The following is a 21499-nucleotide window of genomic DNA, read 5'->3' on the forward strand; positions in this document are numbered from 1 at the left end:
TAACCAATGGCTTGGTGGGGCCGGTGGTACAGGCCTCCCTCCTCCAATTGTCCTTAGATGGAGAAAGCCAGCCTATGCTTAATGTGCGGGTGGGGGGAAAAGAGAGTTTGATTTGGGTGGATACCGGGGCCAACATGTCATCTGTGCCACCATCTACAGGATTACCCCTGAGTGAAAAAACTGTAGGTAGCATTGGGGTGTCCAGGACCCTTATGACTGATCCTGTTTCACAACCCACCATCCTGATGGTGGGAGATAGTCAAGTAGAGGAAAGATTGATTGTGTCAGCCATGACCCCTGTCCCTATCTTAGGGAGACAAGCTCTCTGAAAACTTAATGCTACTTTATATTGTACCGAGGAGGGCGTTTATATGCAACTGCCCGCCACTAATACATACTAGCCTCTGCATTCGCTGTGCAATTCTAAGCAGGAAAATGACAAGTCACAACAAGTCCCCACGTTGCCCATGACACACACTTGAGAAGTCACTACCCCAGAACAGCTTCAAGTAATACAGGAGCTGGAACTGAAAATCCCCCAAGAAACAGCTTCCGCCCAAGAGCAGAGAATGTGGGAAACCCACGGCTGCCGAGTGGACAAAGACTTGTGGAAGAGTAAAGATGGAAAGGTAGTGTGCCTGCGAAGTCTATATCAGCCCATAGTAAAACTGGCTCACAGGCAAGCCCACCTGGGAAAGGCAGGAATGCTGCATAATATAAAGCAGGTATGGTTTGCCCCTGGAATTTTTACAAACATAGTGAGGAATTGTCTCATCTGTCAGCAGAACAATTGGGGACGCTCACCTGCCAAATTTGATCGATTGCCCCCTGCTCAGCCCCCCTTTGAGAACTTGCAGATTGACCACCCATATGCCCCCTTGTAAAGGGTACAAGTACTTGCTGGTTATAGCGGATATGCTTACCCGATGGATAGAAGCCTACCCGACTAGGAGAGATGATGCCCAGACAGTGGCCGAAGTCCTGATGAAGGAATTGATTCCCTGCTACGGGATCCCCAGAGGGATAAACAGCGATAGAGGGACTCATTTTACGGGAAAGATAGTGGTAGCCCTGACCGAGATAATAATAAGGGATCCAATGGTACTCAGGCCAGAAATATTTCCGAGACAGCCAAAAATGAAACTTTGAATTTTGCCATCCCCTCAAATAAAACAGACTTCCAGAGACTTGTGGGCCTCCTAAGTTATTAGCAGCAGAACCTACCCCACTTTATCATGCTCTTTAGACTGCCCTATAGGGTCTCCCATAGGAAAACCACATTCCTCTGGGCAGCAGAACAACAGGCTGCTTTTGACACAGCAAAGCAAGCTGTTGAACAAGCACTGCCGCTTGCCCCCTGCCAGGCAGGTGTCCCCTTTAAATTACAGATCTCGGCCAGTAAGGCAGGTGCTGAATGGAATCTCCAGCAGAAGATCCAAGGGTGCAGAGTCCTGCTAGTCTTCTGGAGAAAATCTCTGCTTGATGCCGCAACTCGCTACAACCCATTTGACATCGGCCAACACTTTCCTCAGGGTTGTTTATGATCTTGCAAGCACCTGTACAGTGACACCGAACTGACTACTGACCAACAAGACAGTTCGTCATGTATTACGAAAAAAATCAGCAAGAGAACAGCTGTTGTTCTGGAAACTATCACTGGACATTCTATCTTGTCATCCTTCAACTTTTTAAAATTGCATGTTTTGCTGTGGTTTTTACAATGCATAATGTCTCTAAGCACCCTCAGAGAAACTGAAATTTATAGATACATAATTGCAGTGTGGATGTAAAGTTACAGTTTGTGAGCTGACCAGTCAATGATCAGTCCATGGTAGGAAACATCGTATATATTTTGTTTTGCAATGACGGCATCACCCCAGAAACTCCCATTAACAGAAAAACACCTCATGGGGTGGGGGCTGTGGGAGCCTTTATTTAAAAGCGCTAAATTGGCTAATTTTCTGTCCTGACTCCTCCTGGCTACCGTTACAGGGATCCAACGCAAGCACTTGGGGCCCCCGTTAAAAGAGAACGTGAGCAGGAATGGCATCCTGGTGTCAAACGTCAGCCCAGAAAAGCAGGCGCCCCAGGTACATACTGGATGTAGACCTGCTGCCCTGTCCCCTGCCTCACCATGGGGTAGCACCTGGGCTCTGTGCCTGAGGAGTGACCAAGCATGAGGCCAAGAGAGGGCTCTCGCACCTGATAGATAACCTTGCACTGCCTGCTCGCAGACCTTGGTAAGGGTGCTCACATTTGCCAGCTAAGCTGGAGAACCCAGCATAGGAGTTGGTGACCAAATAAATTCCTTTTTCTATCCTCCCCTCTGACATTGGGGATCAGCTCCCACAGCACCCTGCCCCATTGGTAACATAATAACCCTGTTTGAACAGGGGTGCGGGGACTGGTGAGGAGTTATCATTGAATTTGACTTTGTGCCTTGTCCAGCATTCGGACGGCACTAGTGAATATGTTGACCCACTTGATCAGTATTGTTTTTATTTAAAACATGTTTTGACTTGTAGCATATACAGTTATTGATTGTCTCATGAATGGCGAGTGGCGTGACCTCCAAGGGGTGGATTGTATTGGGAACCTGGAGGCAGGTAGAAGATTATCGCATTGCACACCGCCAGCAACTCCTCACTCCCCTTATTAACTATACCTGGTTGGATAGACTGATTAATGAAAATGACCAAATTACCCACCTGATGAAAAAATTAGGACAAACCATAAGTCAAGCCCGAGTGGATTTAATTTACAAGGAGGGACAGTTGATCCAGGTCGCAGACCGGGTCACTCAGCTCTCCGCCCGTCATTGGTGGAATATTTTTAAGGGATGGTCCCCAAAGCTAACACTGCACCCAGTCATTGGTATGAATATTGCCCTATTACTCCTGATTATATACCTATGGATAATTCTTAAGCAGCTGATATGGCAGGTAGAGAAGACTGAAAGAAAGGTACAATATAAGTTGTTAAAGGTGACTGAAAGTGCTAGAAGGGGAGAAGGAGAAAAGGACACATTTATTTAGTGGAGGGAACTGTGGAGGAAAATCTGAACACAAAGGGTGAAGGGTTCACTCATAAATTGCTTACAAGAACATACAAGAGTCAGTTGCATATTGCTTAAGTGGAGGCAGTGAACCTCAAAGTTGCGATTTATCTGCAGACACGCTTATCTGCAGACATGATAAGCTTTGGAATTCTGTGAAACAATGATTAAATTATTGCCAAATGTTGACATTGATAAACTATTGTCAGGTTGACCGCAACAGGAAGCCCACATGCAGGAAGGCACTGCCATTTATTGTATATAAACTCTGTTAAAACTGGCTGTGGGCAGAGCAAGTTCAGGCTGGGTGCTGGGCCTGCTCTCCAAAATATCTTGCTAATAAAACTCTTCCGAAGCATTACCCTGCTGTCGGTAGTTGATTCTTTCCGGGCAAAACAGAAATGACTAGCAATGGACGACGAAGTAATTCTCGAGATCGCTTAGAGAACTGCTTGCAGCTCAGAAATGGCAGACAAAAATTTGGATGTGGGCCAACGAGACCTTCTGATTGAGAGGTTTTTTTGCCAACAGCGCTTTCGTTGCAGGAAGTACAACAATCGCCCAGAAAACTGTTTTCTCAAAAATTCCAAATGCAACAGTTGCAAAAAGCAGGATATATCAAAGCTAGATGTCCACCAATTAAAGAAACAGTAAAATATAGCTGGACTCCCAATGGAATACAGTGATTCGGCAGTGAGATTCACATTTGTGGCGATTACAAAGTCATCATCAATCAGGCACTGAAAGTACCAGAAAACCCATGCCCAAAGCAGAACTATTCTAAGCACTAAATGGAGGGCAGAAGTTCACAAAATTAGATTTGTTACAGGCATACAACAAATAGAGTTGGACAAAGAATCAAGAAAATATGTGACAATCAATATCCACCTGGGACTGTTCACCTATGCCAGATGGAATTTCAGCAAACTCCTGCGATTTTTCAAACTACAATGGACAAATTACTACAAGGAATCTCAAAGATTTTTTTCAATCTTAAACAGGAGAGTACATCATTGGTTATTACAGACCAAGTCCTTTTTATTCAGTGATTTACTTATATATGACATCTCTCCCTCTGCCATTCCCATCTCCTAGCCCTACCTGCAAGAATAAAGAAAAGATAGACATGATATAAAACAGAAAAGTTAGAAAAGGAGGAGAGGAAAAAAATTAGAGGTTGAATGTGGAATCAGCATTTCCCATTTGTGTCCTTGAAAACCATGGGGCCATCCCCTTGTGTCAGCACTTTTTCTTAATCTATCTGTTAGCAGTTTTCTATAAACTGTTTTGTTGGGGAATGGCTACATTTGTGCTCCCATATATTCCAGATGTAGTTGCCATATGCCAAAGAAGGTGTTGTGTTGGTTCCTAAGGTTAAAGGTAACCTTTTCCATGGGAATACAGCTGTGCATCTCGGTAGCCCATTTGCTGATAAGAGAGGAGTCGGACTTCCAGGTCACCGCTATGCATTTTCTTTGCTATGGCCAGGGATATAAATGTGATTTGAATTTGGAATTTGGTCAATTTGTAGCCTATATCCATAAGATTCCTTAGTAGATATAGTGTTGGGTCTGGCAGAAAGGTTACCTTTGTTATTTTGGTTAGTTATGTTGACCAAATCTTGCCAGAATGGGGCTACCTTTATGCAGGGACCAGGTTGCTTGAAGAAATGTTCCTTGCTCCACTCCACATCTGAAGCATGTTTCTGGCACCTCTGGATTTGTTTTGTGGATTTTTTTGGGGTGTGAGATAGAGCTGGTGCAAAAAAATTGTTCTGAACCACTCTATATCTGGAGTTAATGATTGTTGTGACACTGTCCTTGCACCAGTCTGACCAGCATCTTTCTTCACTTGTGATGCCCAGGTCTGACTCCCATCTTTCCTTTGGTCTATATAAGTCTTGTTTTGGGATTTCAGCTTGGAGTACCGAGTACATTCGATATAAATTTAGGTGCTTTTCCCTGTCGAAGCTACCTCTCGACCCCATCTGTCCTTCAGGAATTATCTTAATTGGAGGAAACAGTGAAAGGTTCTGTGAGACAAATCGTATTTGCCCCGTAGCTGCTCGAAGAACATGAGTTGTTTCCCTTTGTAGCAGTCCTTAATATATTGGATCCCCTGTCAGTGCCAAATCTCTCTTGTTCATGGGCATCAACTCATTTTTTTTTAAATTTTTTTATTTTTCACACCATAAATCACATTAGCCATGATACACACTTTTTCTTTTTCACACATATACAGTGACATTTTCTTCCCCCCCTCTCCCTCCTCGCAACCCCCCCCACCCCCCCTCCCATCCATTTAAGGTATACAATCTAGGATACATTAAACCAGTCAGACAATGTTGTCACCCAAAAAAAAACACCAGAAATTCTACTGAGTCCATTCTTTTCTTTCCTTCTCCTTCCATCAACTTAGGTAATGATTGTCCCTGGTAGGTTTTCGATATTGTATTTAATGTAAGGCTCCCATATTTGTTCAAATATTTCAATATTATTTCTTAAACTATATGTTATTTTTTCTAATGGAATACATTTATTCATTTCTATATACCATTGTTGTATTTTCAAATTATCTTCCAATTTCCAGGTTGACATAATACATTTTTTTGCTACGGCTAGAGCTATCTTAACAAATCTTTTTTGTGCATCCTCCAAATCAATTCCAAATTCTTTGTTTTTTATGCTACTTAGGAGAAAGATCTCTGGATTCTTTGGTATATTGTTTTCTGTTATTTTATTTAATATCTGGTTGAGATCTTCCCAAAATTTTTCTACTTTCTCACATGTCCAGATTGCATGAATTGTTGTTCCCATTTCTTTTTTACATCGAAAACATCTATCAGATACTGTTGGGTCCCATTTATTTAACTTTTGAGGTGTAATGTATAGTCTGTGTATCCATTTATATTGTATCATACGTAGCCTCGTATTTATTGTATTTCTCATCGTTCCAGAACATAATTTCTCCCATGTTTCCTTTTTTATCTTTATATTTAAATCTTGTTCCCATTTTTGCTTAGTTTTACCATTTGTTTCCTCATTCTCCTTTTCTTGCAGTTTAATATACATATTTGTTATAAATCTTTTGATTATCATTGTATGTGTAATCACATATTCAAGGTTACTTCCCTCTGGCAAACTCAAACTGTTTCCTAATTTATCCTTCAAGTAGGATCTCAATTGGTAATATGCCAGCGCTGTATCTCCAGTTATATTGTACTTATCTTTCATTTGTTCAAAGGATAAGAATCTATTTCCTGAAAAACAAATTTCTATTCTTTTAATCCCTTTTTTTCCCATTCTCTAAAGGAAAGGTTATCTATTGTAAAAGGGAGTAACTTGTTTTGCGTCAATATTAGTTTTGGTAATTGATAATTTGTTTTATTTCTTTCTACATGAATCTTCTTCCAAATATTGAGGAGATGATGTAATACTGGAGAAGTTCTATGTTGTACCAATTTTTCATCCCATTTATATAATATGTGTTCAGGTATCTTTTCCCCTATTTTATCTAATTCTAATCTCGTCCAGTCTGGTTTTTCCCTTGTTTGATAAAAATCTGATAGGTATCTTAATTGTGCGGCTCTATAATAATTTTTAAAGTTTGGCAGTTGTAAGCCTCCTTGTTTATACCATTCTGTTAATTTATCCAGTGCTATCCTCGGTTTCCCCCCTCTCCATAAAAATTTCCTTATTATTTTCTTTAACTCCTTGAAGAATTTTTCTGTCAGTTGTATTGGCAATGCCTGAAATAAGTATAATATCCTTGGAAAAATGTTCATTTTAATACAGTTTATCCTTCCTATTAGTGTTAGTGGTAAATCTTTGCAATGCTCTAAATCGTCCTGTAATTTTTTCATTAGTGGATAATAATTGAGTTTATATAGTTGGCCGAGATTTTTGTTTATTTGTACACCTAGGTATCTTATTGCATGCATTTGCCATCTAAATGGAGATTCCTTCTTAATTTTTGAGAAATCCACATTATTCATAGGCATTGCTTCACTTTTATTTACGTTTATCTTGTAACCTGACACTTCTCCATATTCCTTCAATTTCTTATATAATTCTTTTATTGATAGTTCTGGTTCTGTTAAGTACACTATAACATCATCCGCAAATAGACTGATTTTATATTCCTTGTCTTTTATTTTTATTCCTTTTATATTATTATCTATTCTTATCAATTCTGCTAGTGGTTCTATAGCTAACGCAAACAATAAAGGTGATAGTGGGCATCCCTGCCGCGTTGACCTGCTTAAGTTAAATTGCTTTGATACATGTCCATTTACTGTCACTTTCGCTAACGGTCCCTTATATAATGCTTTAATCCAATTAATATACTTCTCCGGTAAACTGAATTTTTGCAATACTTTGAACAAATAATTCCATTCTACTCTGTCAAAGGCCTTCTCTGCGTCTAAAGCAACTGCTACTGCAGGTGCTTTATTTCCTTCTACTGCATGAAATAAGTTAATAAATTTACAAATATTGTCTGTTGTGCGTCTTTTTTTGATAAATCCAGTTTGGTCTAAATTTACCATTTTTGGTACATGCTCTGCTAATCTGTTTGCTAATAGTTTAGCTATTATCTTATAATCTGTGTTTACTAAAGATATTGGTCTATATGATGCTGGTAAGAGTGGATCTTTCCCTTGCTTTAGTATTACTGTAATTATTGCTGTTTTACATGAATCTGGTAAGCTTTGTGTTTCATCAATCTGGTTGATTACATCCAGGAGGGGCGGAATTAATAAGTCTTTAAATGTTTTGTAAAATTCTATTGGAAATCCGTCCTCTCCTGGTGTCTTATTATTTGGTAATTTTTTTTATTATCTCTTGTATTTCTACTATTCCAAATGGTTCTGTTAATTTATTTTGTTCCTCTATTTGTAGTTTTGGTAGTTCAATTTTAGTCAGAAATTCATCTATTTTCCCTTCTTTCCCTTCGTTTTCAGTTCGGGATAATTGTTCATAAAATTCTCTAAAGTTTTCCTTAATTTCTTTTGGATTATATGTAATTTGGTTGTCTTTTTTCCTTGATGCCAATACCATTTTCTTAGCTTGTTCTGTCTTAAGCTGCCATGCTAGGATTTTGTGCGTTTTTTCACCTAGTTCATAATATTTCTGTTTTGTCTTCATTATATTCTTCTCCACCTTGTATGTTTGTAGTGTTTCATATTTTATTTTTTTATCCGCCAATTCTCTTCTTTTAGTTGTATCTTCCTTCATTGCTAATTTTTTTTCCATATTTACTATTTCCCTTTCCAACTGCTCTGTTTCCTGATTATAGTCCTTCTTCATCTTGGTTACATAACTTATTATTTGCCCTCTAATGAATGCTTTCATTGCATCCCATAGTATAAACTTATCTTCCACTGATTCCGTATTTATTTCAAAATACATTTTTATTTGTTTTTCAATAAATTCTCTAAAATCCCGCCTTTTAAGTAACATGGGGTTTAATCTCCATCTATACATTCTTGGAGGGATGTCCTCTAGCTTTACTGTCAATATTAAGGGTGAATGGTCCGATAGTATTCTAGCTTTATGTTCTGTTTTTCTTACTCTATCTTGCACACTAGCTGACAACAAAAATAGGTCTATTCTTGAGTATGTTTTATGTCTAGCCGAGTAATATGAATATTCCTTTTCTTTTGGGTGTTTCCTCCATATATCCAAAAGTTGCATTTCTTCCATCGATTTAATTATAAATTTGGTTACTTTGTTCTTTCTGTTAATTTTTTTCCCAGTTTTATCCATATTTGAATCCAAATTCAGGTTGAAATCCCCTCCTATTCATATGTTCCCTTGCGTATTTGCTACCTTCAAAAAGATATCTTGCATAAACTTTTGATCTTCTTTGTTAGGTGAATATACATTGAGTAGATTCCAAAACTCCGAATATATCTGACATTTTATCATTACATATCTCCCTGCTGGATCTATTATTTCCTCTTCAATTTTAAATGGCACATTTTTGCTAATTAATATAGCCACTCCTCTTGCTTTTGAATTATACGAAGCTGCTGTTACATGTCCTACCCAATCTCTCTTTAATTTCTTGTGCTCCAATTCAGTTAAGTGTGTTTCTTGCACAAATGCTATATCAATTTTTTCTTTTTTCAGTAAATTTAGCAGTTTCTTCCTTTTAATTTGGTTATGTATTCCATTAATATTTAAAGTCATATAGTTCAACGTAGCCATTTTATACTTTGTTTATCTTCCCTTTCCGTTTCTCCATCATTACCTTTCCTTCTTATCCATTTCTGTTTTCTTGGTTTAAACCCTTTATAAGACAACATTCCTAAAACATCAAACATTTTCCTTATTCTCCTATTTAAAACTTCTTTAGCCCCAATCTCCCCTTCCCCTCCTGAGTTGTCCTTTATCCCTTGTCGGACAACCACATCTCCCCTCTCCATTTGGGTTTGCGAATTCACTCGCAAGCGTCAGCTGATTTTGCAGTGACCGCAACTCCTCCCCACCTAGCCCCCCCAGAAAAGATTTCACTTTTCATATGTAACAAAGGTCACTCTTTTAGTTCCCTCCTTATTCCCTCTATTCCATTTCCTTCCCTTATTAATTCTTGTCTATACTATCTATATTTTCCTCTAAATACGGATACATTCACGTATGCACATTATACATATACACACTTATACCTCTTTACCCACATACATATAAATCGTGGTCATTTTTACTCTCATTACACGTCTTCATCCCTCAGTCTATTTTGTAATTGTTCTGGAAATTTTCGTGCTTCTTCTGGATCCGAGAATAGTCTGTTTTGTTGTCCTGGAATAAATATTTTCAATACCGCTGGATGCTTTAGTATAAATTTATACCCTTTCTTCCATAAAATCGCCTTTGCTGTATTGAGCTCCTTTCTCTTCTTTAGGAGTTCAAAACTTATATCTGGATAAATGAAGATTTTTTGCCCTTTGTACTCCAGTGGCTTGTTGCCCTCTCTTACTTTTTCCATTGTCTTCTCCAGTACCTTTTCTCTTGTAGTATATCTTAAGAATTTTACTAAAATAGATCTTGGTTTTTGTTGTGGTTGTGGTTTAAAGGCCAATGCTCTATGTGCCCTTTCTATTTCCATTTCTTGCTGTAGTTCTGGACATCCTAGGATCCTAGGGATCCAATCTTTTATAAACTCTCTCATATTCTTGCCTTCTTCATCTTCCTTAAGGCCCACTATCTTTATGTTATTTCTTCTGTTATAATTTTCCATTATATCAATTTTCTGAGCTAACAGTTCTTGTGTCTCTATAACTTTTTTTATATATTCCTCTAATTTCTTTTTTAAGTCCTCTACCTCCATTTCTACTGCTGCTTCCCGCTCTTCCATCTTGTCCATTTTCTTTCCCATTTCTGTTAAGGTCATATCTATTTTATTCATTTTCTCTTCTGTGTTGTTTATTCTTCTTCTTAAATCATTAAATTCCTGTGTTTGCCATTCTTTAAATGACTCCATGTATTCTTTAATAAGAGAAAGTATATCCTTTATCTTGCCTTTCTCTTCTTCTTCTATTTCACTGTACTCTTCCTCTTCCTCTTCTTCTTCCTCTGGGTTGGCCATCTGTTGTTTCTTTGTTGCCCTTTTCTTCTCTTCTTTCTTGTTTTCATTGTCTTCTGTGTTCTCTTCTTGCTGCAGGTGTTCTGCAGCTGTCGTTGCCGGCTGTGGAGATCGACTCCCTAGCTGGTCACCCCTCCCGTCGGTGTGTTTTTTTACATGCGCACCGCGCATGTGCGACTCCTCGCGCATCCTCAGTTGCGCACTTTTACTCGGCTCTACGAGCCATTTTTGTAGTCCACTTTCTACTGACCTGAGGGAGCGGGTTTCTCTCTCCACCGCGGGCCTCTTCAAACAGGTAAGGCCTTCTTCTTCTTCCTCCGTTGTCTTCTCTTCCTCTCTTCTTACCGTTGATTTCGATTTTTCTTTTTTTGTCGCCATCTTCTTTCCACCTTTATACTCACTTTTCTTTAACTTTTATTTCTGTGTCTTTGTGTTTTCCTTTGTTTTTTCCGACTTTTCTGGAGAGGGCTGGAGTTCACCGTCAGGCCACTACTCCATCACCTGACTCCCCTCCAGCATCAACTCATTTTGAATCAGTGGTGCATTAGGTGATATTTCCACTTTTTTCCCCGTGCTTTCGATAATTTTGTACCAAATTTTGATCAGGTGTTTCAGTACGGGATTACTTATTTTTTTTGTTATTGATTTGGGGTCCTGTTTGTATATGAAATCCTTCACTGTCTACTCCCCCATTTGCACCCAGATGGGTGTCTCCCTCTCTTCAAAGAAGGATGCGAGGAACCTCAACTGAGCTGCTAGATAGTATTTCTTTAAATCAGGTAATTTTAGCCCTCCCAGGCTGTAGTCCCATGTCAATTTCTTCAAGGCTATTCTTGCTACTTTCCTATTCCAAATAAATTTCCTTATGTTGTCAAGTTCGAGAATCATCTCTACACTTGGGTATTTATTATAGCAGCAGTATCCCAACCTCTGCTTGGTACAGATTTTCTTTGGGATCATTCATTCCTCATCGGAACTACTTTTCAGACTAATCCTCTAGCAGACACCTATACCCTTGCTCTGCACCTCCAAACATTAAGTAGACCAATGGATGAATTCTCCAAGCTGTTGGAAGATTTCCTTGAGATTACTACTCTACAATTTTCTTACTCCACTGAAAAGCACAGTGTTACTTATCTCATTTGTACTAAAGGCATGCCTATCCATGCTAAAGTATGCCACTTGCCTCCAGAGAAGTTGTGCTTAGCTAAGGAGGAGTTTGCTAAAATGGAGGAACTAGGCATAATTTGTAGGTCCAACAGTCTCTGGGCATCTCTTTTACATATGGTCCTGAAGCACAATGGAGGTTGGTAACCTTGTGGAAATTACAGGTGGCTTAACGATGCCACCATTCCAGATCATTATCCAATACCTCATATTCAGGATTTCTAGGCTAATTTGGATGGAGAGAAGACCTTCTCCAAAATAGACTCCAAGTACCAGTAGAGCCGGAAGACATTCCAAAAACAGCAATAATTATCCCATTTGGGTTATTTGAATTTTTACGAATGCCATTTGGATTAAAGAAGGCTGCTCAATCATTTCAACAGGTGATGGATGCTTTCGAACCTGGTATGACCAATGTCTTCACTTACCTCAATGACATTTTAGTGGCTTGTGGGAATAGGAATAAAACATTTGGAACATCTTCGTACACTTTTTATTCATCTTCAAAAGTTTGGACTGACCATCAGTCTGGATAAATGCATTTTCGGACAAGAAATGATTGATTTCTTAAGGAATAGTATTACTCAGGAAGGCATGATCCTGCTGCCATCCAAATTTGAGGCCATTATCAAATACTAAAGACCTGCTATGGTTAAAAGCCTGTAAATATTCTTGGGAATGGTAAATTTTTACCATTGGTTTCTTCTGGGAACAGCTCATATCATGAAGCCTCTTTTTGATTGACTGACCAGAAACACCAGAACCAACCATTGAACTGAAGATGGCAACAATGCCTTCTTGAAGATTAAAGATTTGCTGATTCATGCCACTCTGCTCAGCTACCTAGTTTTAAATGCAGCCACCGCCCTTTCTACAGATGCTTCCATAGGAGGTGCACTTCATCAATATATCAATGGGCAATGGAAACCATTAGCATTTTTCAGCCGCCATCTTCATGAAGCAGAGAAGAAAGACAGTGCTTTTGATAAGGAGCTTTTGGCCATTTACTTGTCTAATTGACACTTCTGTTATTTTTTGGAGGGCAGAGATTTTACTATGAACACCGACCACAAGCCTTTAACATTTGCATTTTCCAAGGTCGCAGAGCCCTGGTCAGCGCGACAACAATGGCAATTATAATTCATTTCAGAATTCTCCTTAAAAAAACTATATATTTCCAGAAAAGACAATGTGGTAGCTGATGCATTTTCCTGCTCTGCTCCTCTCGAGGTTTCGTTTGTATATCAAGGTATTGACTACACAGCTTTGGCCACGGCCCAAGAACATCACCCTGAGATGAATGTTTATTGGACTGCAATCACGAACCTGCAATTGAAAGATGTCCAGTTTGGAGTTAATGGCAAACTATTCCTCTGCGATATATCAACGGGAAACGTCAAGTATTCAACTCTGTGCATGGTCTCCCGCATCCATTGATTAGATCAACCATTTGTATAGTTTTGGACAGGTTCATGTGGCACGGTCTTAAAAAAGACATCACACAAGTGATGAGGTCCTGCATTGCCTGCCAAAAAGCAAAAGTTCAGCGGCACTAAGGCACCACTGCAATCCTTCCCAGCAGTTACTCGGCATTTTGCTCATGCCCATCATTGGTACGCTTCCTGTTTCAAGAGGATACCGTTATCTTTTTACAGTAATAGACAGCTTTACTCAGTCACCTGAGCCCGTGCCTATGGTGAATGCTACTACAGACACTTGTGTTCAGGTGTTCCTCAATTCCTGGATGTCTCGTTTTGGTTTACCAGTGTCTGTTACTTCAGATAGAGGATCACAATTTACTTCCTCACTGTGGACAGCCTTGTTATCACTTGCTCAGTACAACAATTCATCATACAAATGCCTATCATCCCCAGGCCAATGGAATGGTGGAAAGATTTCATCAATATCTTGATGGCTCGGTTAGAGGGCCCAAACTGGGCTGATGACCTGCCATGGGGATTACTGGGCATTAGAACAACTCCAAAGGAAGACCTTCAAGCTTCATCTGCAAAGCTCACGTATAGCTCACCGTTGGTGGTTCCAGGGGAGTTCGTTCCCTACCATTCCAACTCCAGTGAATATCCTAAGGAACTGTTGAGCAGTCTGAGGGAGACCATAGGAAAATTGACCCCTATACCACCATCATCACATGGAGAACTTCCTTCCTTTGTGCCTGAAGACCTCAAAAACCGTGAATATGTCTTCATTCAAAGGGGAACACTTGGTCAACCTTTAAAAACACCCTACTAAGGACCTTATAGGATACTCAGACAAGGTTAGCAAAGCTGGGACTTTTCTCTTTGGAGCGTAGATAGAGGTCTACAAGATTATGAGAGGCATTGATAGGGTGGACAGCCAGCACCTGTTTCCTAGGGTAGAATCTGCAAACATCAGAGGACATGTGTATAAAGGTAAGGGAGGAAAGTTTAAGGGGGACATCAGGTGTAAGTTTTTTTACACAGAGTTGTAGGTGCCAGGAGTGCCTTGTCGGGGATGTTGGTGGACGTTGAAACATTGGGGGCACTTAAACAGACACATGGATGAAGAAAAATAGAGAGTTATGGGGTATGGAGGGTTTAGTACTTTTTTTAAGGAAGGAATATATGGCACAACATTGAGGGGTGAAGGGCCTGTACTGTGCTGCATTGTTCTTTGTAGCATACCCTCAGGGCAAACTGGACCAAGACTGGGTGAGAAAGCTTGAGATGTCAACCTGAACTCGACTGCAACATCAGGAAGAATTGAAGCTGTTTGTGCAAGGGACAAGAAACTAACCTGTGCGATTTGTAGAGATGTGCAGGAACATGGCTTCCTGCCCACCGAGGATGCTGCAGAAATTTACGAGATAAACGTCGCCGACTCTTTATTTTTTATTGTTGTCTGACCCCTTTATTCTCTGACATCAGGAACAGGTCAAATCACCCTTACACAGAAAGAGGAGTTTTCTGGAGTTCTAGTGAGGCTTTTCAGTTCCAATTTCCTGAAGTGTTGTCGACTTCCACCCTCGTAAATTATGATAATCACAGGGAGCCACAGATGATGCTGGTTTCTCACAGCTCCGGTGATCTTGTTCCATCCAAATCTGGTTCAAGTTCATTATCATCTGACTGCATTTATAAAACCAGATGAAACTGTGTTTCTCCAGACCAGGTGCACACACACACTAATAATACACAGTGCATTATAATCACATAGGCATCATGTTGAGCTTAGTAGTTAGCGCAATGCCTTTACAGCGCCAGCAATCGGGACCAGACCTGGGTTCCAATCTCATGCTGTCTGTAAGAAGTTTGTATGTTCTGCCATGTCTGCATGGATTTCTCCAGGGGCTCTGGTTTCCTCCCACCCTTCAAAACGTACCACGGTGTAGGTTAAAGGGGTGTAAATTTGGCGGCATGGACTTGTAGGGAAGAATTGGCCTGTTACAGTATCGTAAGTCTAGGTTTAAAAGAAATACAGACAGGTATAATTTAAATTACAGGATACTGTCCATTAATCTCACAACCTGTGGGTAGTCACTATTACCCAGGTTGAGCTCTGATTTTGATATGCCTGAACCTCCTTCTCAATGGTAATGTCTAAGGAACAGCTTCTTCCCATGGGCAGTGAGAACACTGAACAATCAAAGGAACTGCTCACACTAACCATCAGAAACTCTCATATGTACAAAACGGAAATTATTTATTTATTTATTTGTATAGATGAATACTTGTCCTCCATATGCATTGTTTGTCTGTATGTGTGTTATGTCTGGTTGTGTGTCTGGAGAATGCTGTTTTCTTGGGTTGTACTTCTACAATTGGATAACAATAAACTTGACTTGACTCCGCCACTTTATCTTGCAGCACACCCTCAAAAAGTTGCCACTCAGATCCCTTTTAAATTTTACACCTTTCTCCTTAAACTGTGCTAAATTTTTAATTCTCCTGCCCTAAGTAAAAGACTATTCACCTTATCTGCACCCTGTATCTATGTGAGTTTCCTCTAGGTGCTTCGGTTTCCTCCCATCCTTCAAAAACATATGGGGTTTTTTGGTTAATTGGGTGTAATTGAGAAGCATGAGCTCATGGGCTGGAAGGGCCTGTTACCACATTCTATGTCTACATTTATAAAGTAGTCCCAACCTATCCATCCTCTGAACTGATTCATGTGTAGGAATATAGGGCAAATGCAAGCAGGAGGGACAAGTGTGGGTAGGAAATTTTGGTTGGCATGGGCAAGTTGGGCTGTTTCCACCTGTATATCTCTATTTAACTCATGGAAGTTTCATCTTGAGCAGACGAGATTGTCCTCAGGGGCGGGAATAACCATACCAGACCCAATCTCCAGGATTGAGAGGAATGTGGTGATTTCATTGAAAGGTTCGAAGTTCTCAGCCCTTGATAGAAGGGATGCGCAGATGTTTCCTGTGTCTGAGCATCCAGAACAAGGTGGTGCATCTTAGATGAAAGGAATATACCTTTGGAGGGTGTGGAACCTTGGAATTCTCTTCCCTGGGGAGCTGTCTGTTCAGTCGCTGAGCATTCCCAACACAGGGAGATGTGGCTCTCAACAGAACCAAGGAATGGATGTCAGGTTCCAAGCAGGGTTGCTAACACTGTGATGCTAACCATACTGTGAAGATCTGTATCCTTTCACAAACCTCCACATCCTTCATGTAATGGGGAACTGCACACTGTATTCCAAAAGGGTTTGTACAGCTGCAACACTTTTGTGTTCAATGCTTCAACCAATGAAGCCAGGTGTACCATTCGCCTTCTTTACAACTCTATCTACATGCTCACTTTCAATGAGCTGTGGACTGCACCCCCAGAACCCTCAACACATTGTCGAATCCATTTCACTACTTCACCATGAATACCTTGCATCTGAACCTTCCTGACTAACTTCCCATCTGGGACCTTGTCAAAGGCCTTACAAAAGTCCATGTGGACAACATCTATAGCCTTTCCTTTGTCAACATTCCTGGTAACCTCTTCAAAAAACTCTATAAGATTGGTTAAACACGAACTATCATCCACAAAGCCATGTTGACTATCCCCAATCAGTCCATGGCCATCCAAATAATTGTGTATCTGATCTCTTAGAACACCTTCCAATAACTTACCAACAACTGTTGTCAGCCTCACCAGCTTATAATTTCCAGGGTTACTTTTGGAGCCTTTTTTAAACAATGGAATAATGTGAGCTACCCTCCAGTCCGCTGGCACCATGCCCATGGCTCAAGACATTTTAAATATTTCTGCCAGAGCATTTGCAACTTCTACATTGCATCCCTCATGTCAGGCCTTGGGGATTAATCCACTCTTATTTGCTTTTAGACAGCAAGCACTTTTTCCTCTTTGTATAGGTTCCATGACCTCACTGCTTGTTTTCTTTACCCCTGTGGCCTTTTACTGAGTGAATACTGATTTAAGAAAAAAAATTTAAGACCTCTCCCATCTCCTCTGGCTCCATACAAAACCGACCACTCTGATCTTCAAGGGGACCAAAGCTGTTCCTATCTATCCTTTTGCTCAACATACTTGTAAAATCCCTTAGGATTTTCCTTCACATTGTCTGCCAAAGTAACCTCTTGTCTTCTTTTAGTCTTCCTGATTTCTTTCCTGAGTTTTTTTATTGCATTTTTATACTCTTGAACTCCTCAAGTAACTCATTTGCTCCATGTTATACAGCTCTCTCTTCTTCCAAACCAGATCCCCATTATCCATCAAAAACCAAGGTTCCCTATGCCTTCTAACCTTGCCTTTAATCTTGACAGGAATATACAAACCCTGTATTCTCAAAATTTCAGCTTTGAAGGTCCTCCACTTACCTCGCACATCCTTGCCTGAAACAACACATTCTAGATCTTTTCTCATTTCCTCAAAATTGCCTGGCCTTTCTCTAATTTAGAATTTTAATCCAAAGCCCAGACCTATCCTTCTCCATTATTAACTTGAACATAATGTCATTATGATCACTGGACCCAAAATTCTCCCCAACGCATATTTCTGTCACTTATCCTGTCTTTTTTCCTAATAGGAGATCCAGTATTGCACTCTCTCTCATTGGTATCTCTATACTGTATATTAATTTTGAAAACTTTCCTTAACACATTTGACAAACTCCTCACCATCCAGCCCATTTAGAGTATGGGAGCCCCAGTTAATTTGTGGAAAATTAAAATCTCCTACTATCACAACCTTATGTTTCTTGCAGCCGTCTGTTATCTCTCTACAGATTTGCTCCTCCAATTTTCATTGACTATTGTGTGGTCTATAATACAGCCCATGAGTGTTGTCACACCATTCCCGTTCCTCAGTTTCACCCATAGAGCCTCAGTAGATGAGCCTTTTGGTCTGAGCACAGCTGTAATATTTTCCCTGATGAGCAATGCCATTCTTTCCCCTTTCATCCCCTCCCCCCACCACACCCTCCACCCACCATTCTATGGCATCTAAAGTAACAGAAGCCCGGAACATTGAGCTTCCAGTCCTGCCTCTCCTGCAACCAAGTTTCACTAATGGGCACAATGTCAAATTCCACATGTCAATCCACACTCTAAGCCCATCTGCCTTTCCTGCAACACTCCTTGCAATGAAATAGATGCACCTGAGAACATTATATCCACCACGTTGAACCCATTAACCTAACGGTGCCTGCTATTTTAACATCATCTTTTCCCTCCTCCACTCCTCTCTTTGCTCTGGCCCTCTGGCAAATCTAGTTTAAACCCACCAGAAGGATATTAGTCCCCTTTCAGTTCAGATGCAAGCCATCACATGGGAACAGATCGCACAATCCCTGAAAGAGAGCCCAATGATCCAGAAATCCAAAGCCCACCCTCCTGCACCATGTCTTTAGCCACATGTTAAGTTGCATTTTCCTATTTCTAATCCTGAGATCACTACCCTGGAGGTCCTGTCCTTCAAACTAGCACTGAACTCCCTGAACCCTCCTTGCAGGACTCCCTCACCCTTCCTACCCACATCATTGGATCCTGCATGGACCACGACATCAGGCTGCTCACCCTCCCTCTTGAAAAGGCCTTGAACTTGATCCGAGATATCTTGGACCATGGCATCCAGGATGTTCGATGTTATCCACAGAACCTCTTATCTGTCCCTCAAACTATGGAATCCCCTATCACTCCAGCTCACCCCTTCTCCTCCCTTCCCTTCTTAGCCACAGAACCAGATTCCGGGCCAGAGACCTGATCGCCTTGGCTTGCTCCTCAAAGGTTGTCCCCCGCAAGAGTATCCAAAATGGTATACTTGCTATTGAGGGGGATGGCCACATGAATGCCATGCACTGCCATCTGTTCCCTTTCCCTCACCTGACTGTCACCCATCTACCCTCCTCCTGCATCCTAGGTGTGATTGTGTCCCTGTAACACCTGCCTATCACCCCCTCTGCCTTCTGAATGATCCAGAGTTCATCCAACTCTAGTACCAATTCCTTTACTCAGGAGCTGCAGCTGGATGCACTCCTTGCAGATGAAGTCATCAGTGATACTCCTGGCTTGACCTGATTTTGCAAGAGGACCACTCCCCTGCCTTAGCTGCCATTCCCACTGTCTATGACTAGATGAACAAAATATACGATATTGTAGTGGCCCACTGGACGCGCCTTGCCCGAAGCGGCGAGCCGACACAGGGAGCCCACGGCCTACATAGCTGGCCGAGACGGGCTACACTCTTCGAAGTCAGCGCCCGACTCAGCAGCACGTGGCTGCAGGGCCCCACTCCGATGGGCTGGCCAGCGGCAGCCAATCGGGTAGAGTAAGGGAAGCAGCCACATCCGGGGATGAGAGGAGCTCACTGATTGGCCACTCACCAGATTGCACTAAACAACCAATCCCCGGAAGCGGATTGTAATGCCATCAGTCGGGCATTATGACATCAGAGGTGGGCTCCTGAGCCCTTTATAAGCAGAGCTGCCAGCACAATAAACCAGTGTTGAATTCACTCCCGTGGTGTGTGTCTATTCTTTGAGCATAACTTCTCCAGCAGTAACAACTGCTACAATATCTAAAAACTCTGCTCTTACCTGCTGAATTATTTTGGATCCACCCTTTCTGACTTCAACCCCGACTGTTCCATGCCTCTTACCTGTTCTCAGCGAAGCTTGTTGAGCCAAAGCCTTACCACTCTGACTCAGCCCACTCTGACGATGACCCCTCCCCATTTGTCCATCTCAAGTAGCCAAAGAAATTAGATCCAACTTCTTTGGAACTTATCTGATTGAGGGGCAACTTTATTGAAATGTAAAAGATCCTGAGGAGAATTAACAAGGTAGATATGGAAATACTTTTAGTCGTGGGATAATGTCGAACAACGGGTCAACGATTATAAGATTAGGGATGTTCATTTAAAACGGAGGCACATTGGAACTGCTTGCAAAACACTGGAATCCTCTATGCCAACGGGTTGTGAAGAGGAAGTAAATTCATTGTTTAAAGATGGAGGAACTGAGGGTAGTACACAAGTGTGCTAGAGAAACTCAGCTGGTAGGCAGCATCCAGGGGAAGTAAATGGCAATCGACGGTTCCTTCATCAGGTGTTTCAAACATCAGGTAGATGCCCAAATATGAGGAAGGGGAAGAGCACTGGTAACAGGTAAGAGGCATTTGCTGAATACAGGTGGGAGAGTGTCGTGTAGATGGTGAAAGGTCATGTGACTTCTCCGCCTGGCACCTCGACGGAAGTTGCACCACCGGCTAATCAAACTTGGATTCCTACACACGATCCATTGTGTGCCTTTTAACCACCTAGCGATTACCTGGGCCGGACCCTCCAGTTTACTGTACTATGAAGTCCACCACGTGGAGAAGCTCTTCGGCCCTGAGGTGAACACTGCTCCACTCCAGGCCACAAACTGTGAGTGTGAGATCATCTGAGATGTCCTTCTCCAAAGAAGTATGGCTTCCCCTCTCCTTCCATTAATTTGGCCCTTAGCCGCATATGCTTTCGCCCCCACGAGCAGCAATAACGGAATTCACCTTGTCCTCATCTACCATCTTCATTCCAACGTATAATTTCCTCAATTTCTGCCACATAAAATGTGATCCCATCACTCGGATACACCTCCTCTCTGCCTTCCTGAGGAACCGCACCCTCTGTGACGCCCTCGCCCACTCCTCTCTTCTCACCAACTGCCCCCTTTGCTACCTACCCCTGTGACCACAGGAAATGTCACACGCGCCCACGTTCTCCCTCACAAAAAGCCCTTCAAAGTGAAGCAACACTTGCGAATCTGCGGGGCTCACCCACTGCATCCGGCGCTTCCGTTGTGGCCGCCTCTACATCGGAGAGCCCGAAGGCAGACAGGGAAATCACTTCGTTGAGCACCTTCCCTTTGTCCTGCTGCAATGGCGGGACTCTCCCAGCGTCAGCCCATTCAATTTCCCGCCCCATTCCTATGCCGAGATGTCTGCACATGATTTCAGACTGAGTTTACCCGCAAATTGGAGGAACAAAACCTGTCTGGGCATTTTCTCGCCAGGTAGCGTTAATATCGACCTCCGGTTTCTGTTAATTACCCCCCCCCCCATCCGTTTGTTTCGCTACTGCCCTATCCCTATATCTTCTTTCATCTGATTCTCTCTCTCTCGTTCCGTCCCTCTGTCTACTCTCCACAAGCTCTGCTTTCCCAGAGCCACCCCTTCCCCTGATCACTTCTCCCCTTCTCCTGTCCATGTCCAGGTATTGC

This window comes from Narcine bancroftii, chromosome 2 (genome assembly GCF_036971445.1).
Source record: "Narcine bancroftii isolate sNarBan1 chromosome 2, sNarBan1.hap1, whole genome shotgun sequence".
NCBI classification, from domain to species: Eukaryota; Metazoa; Chordata; class Chondrichthyes; order Torpediniformes; family Narcinidae; genus Narcine; species Narcine bancroftii.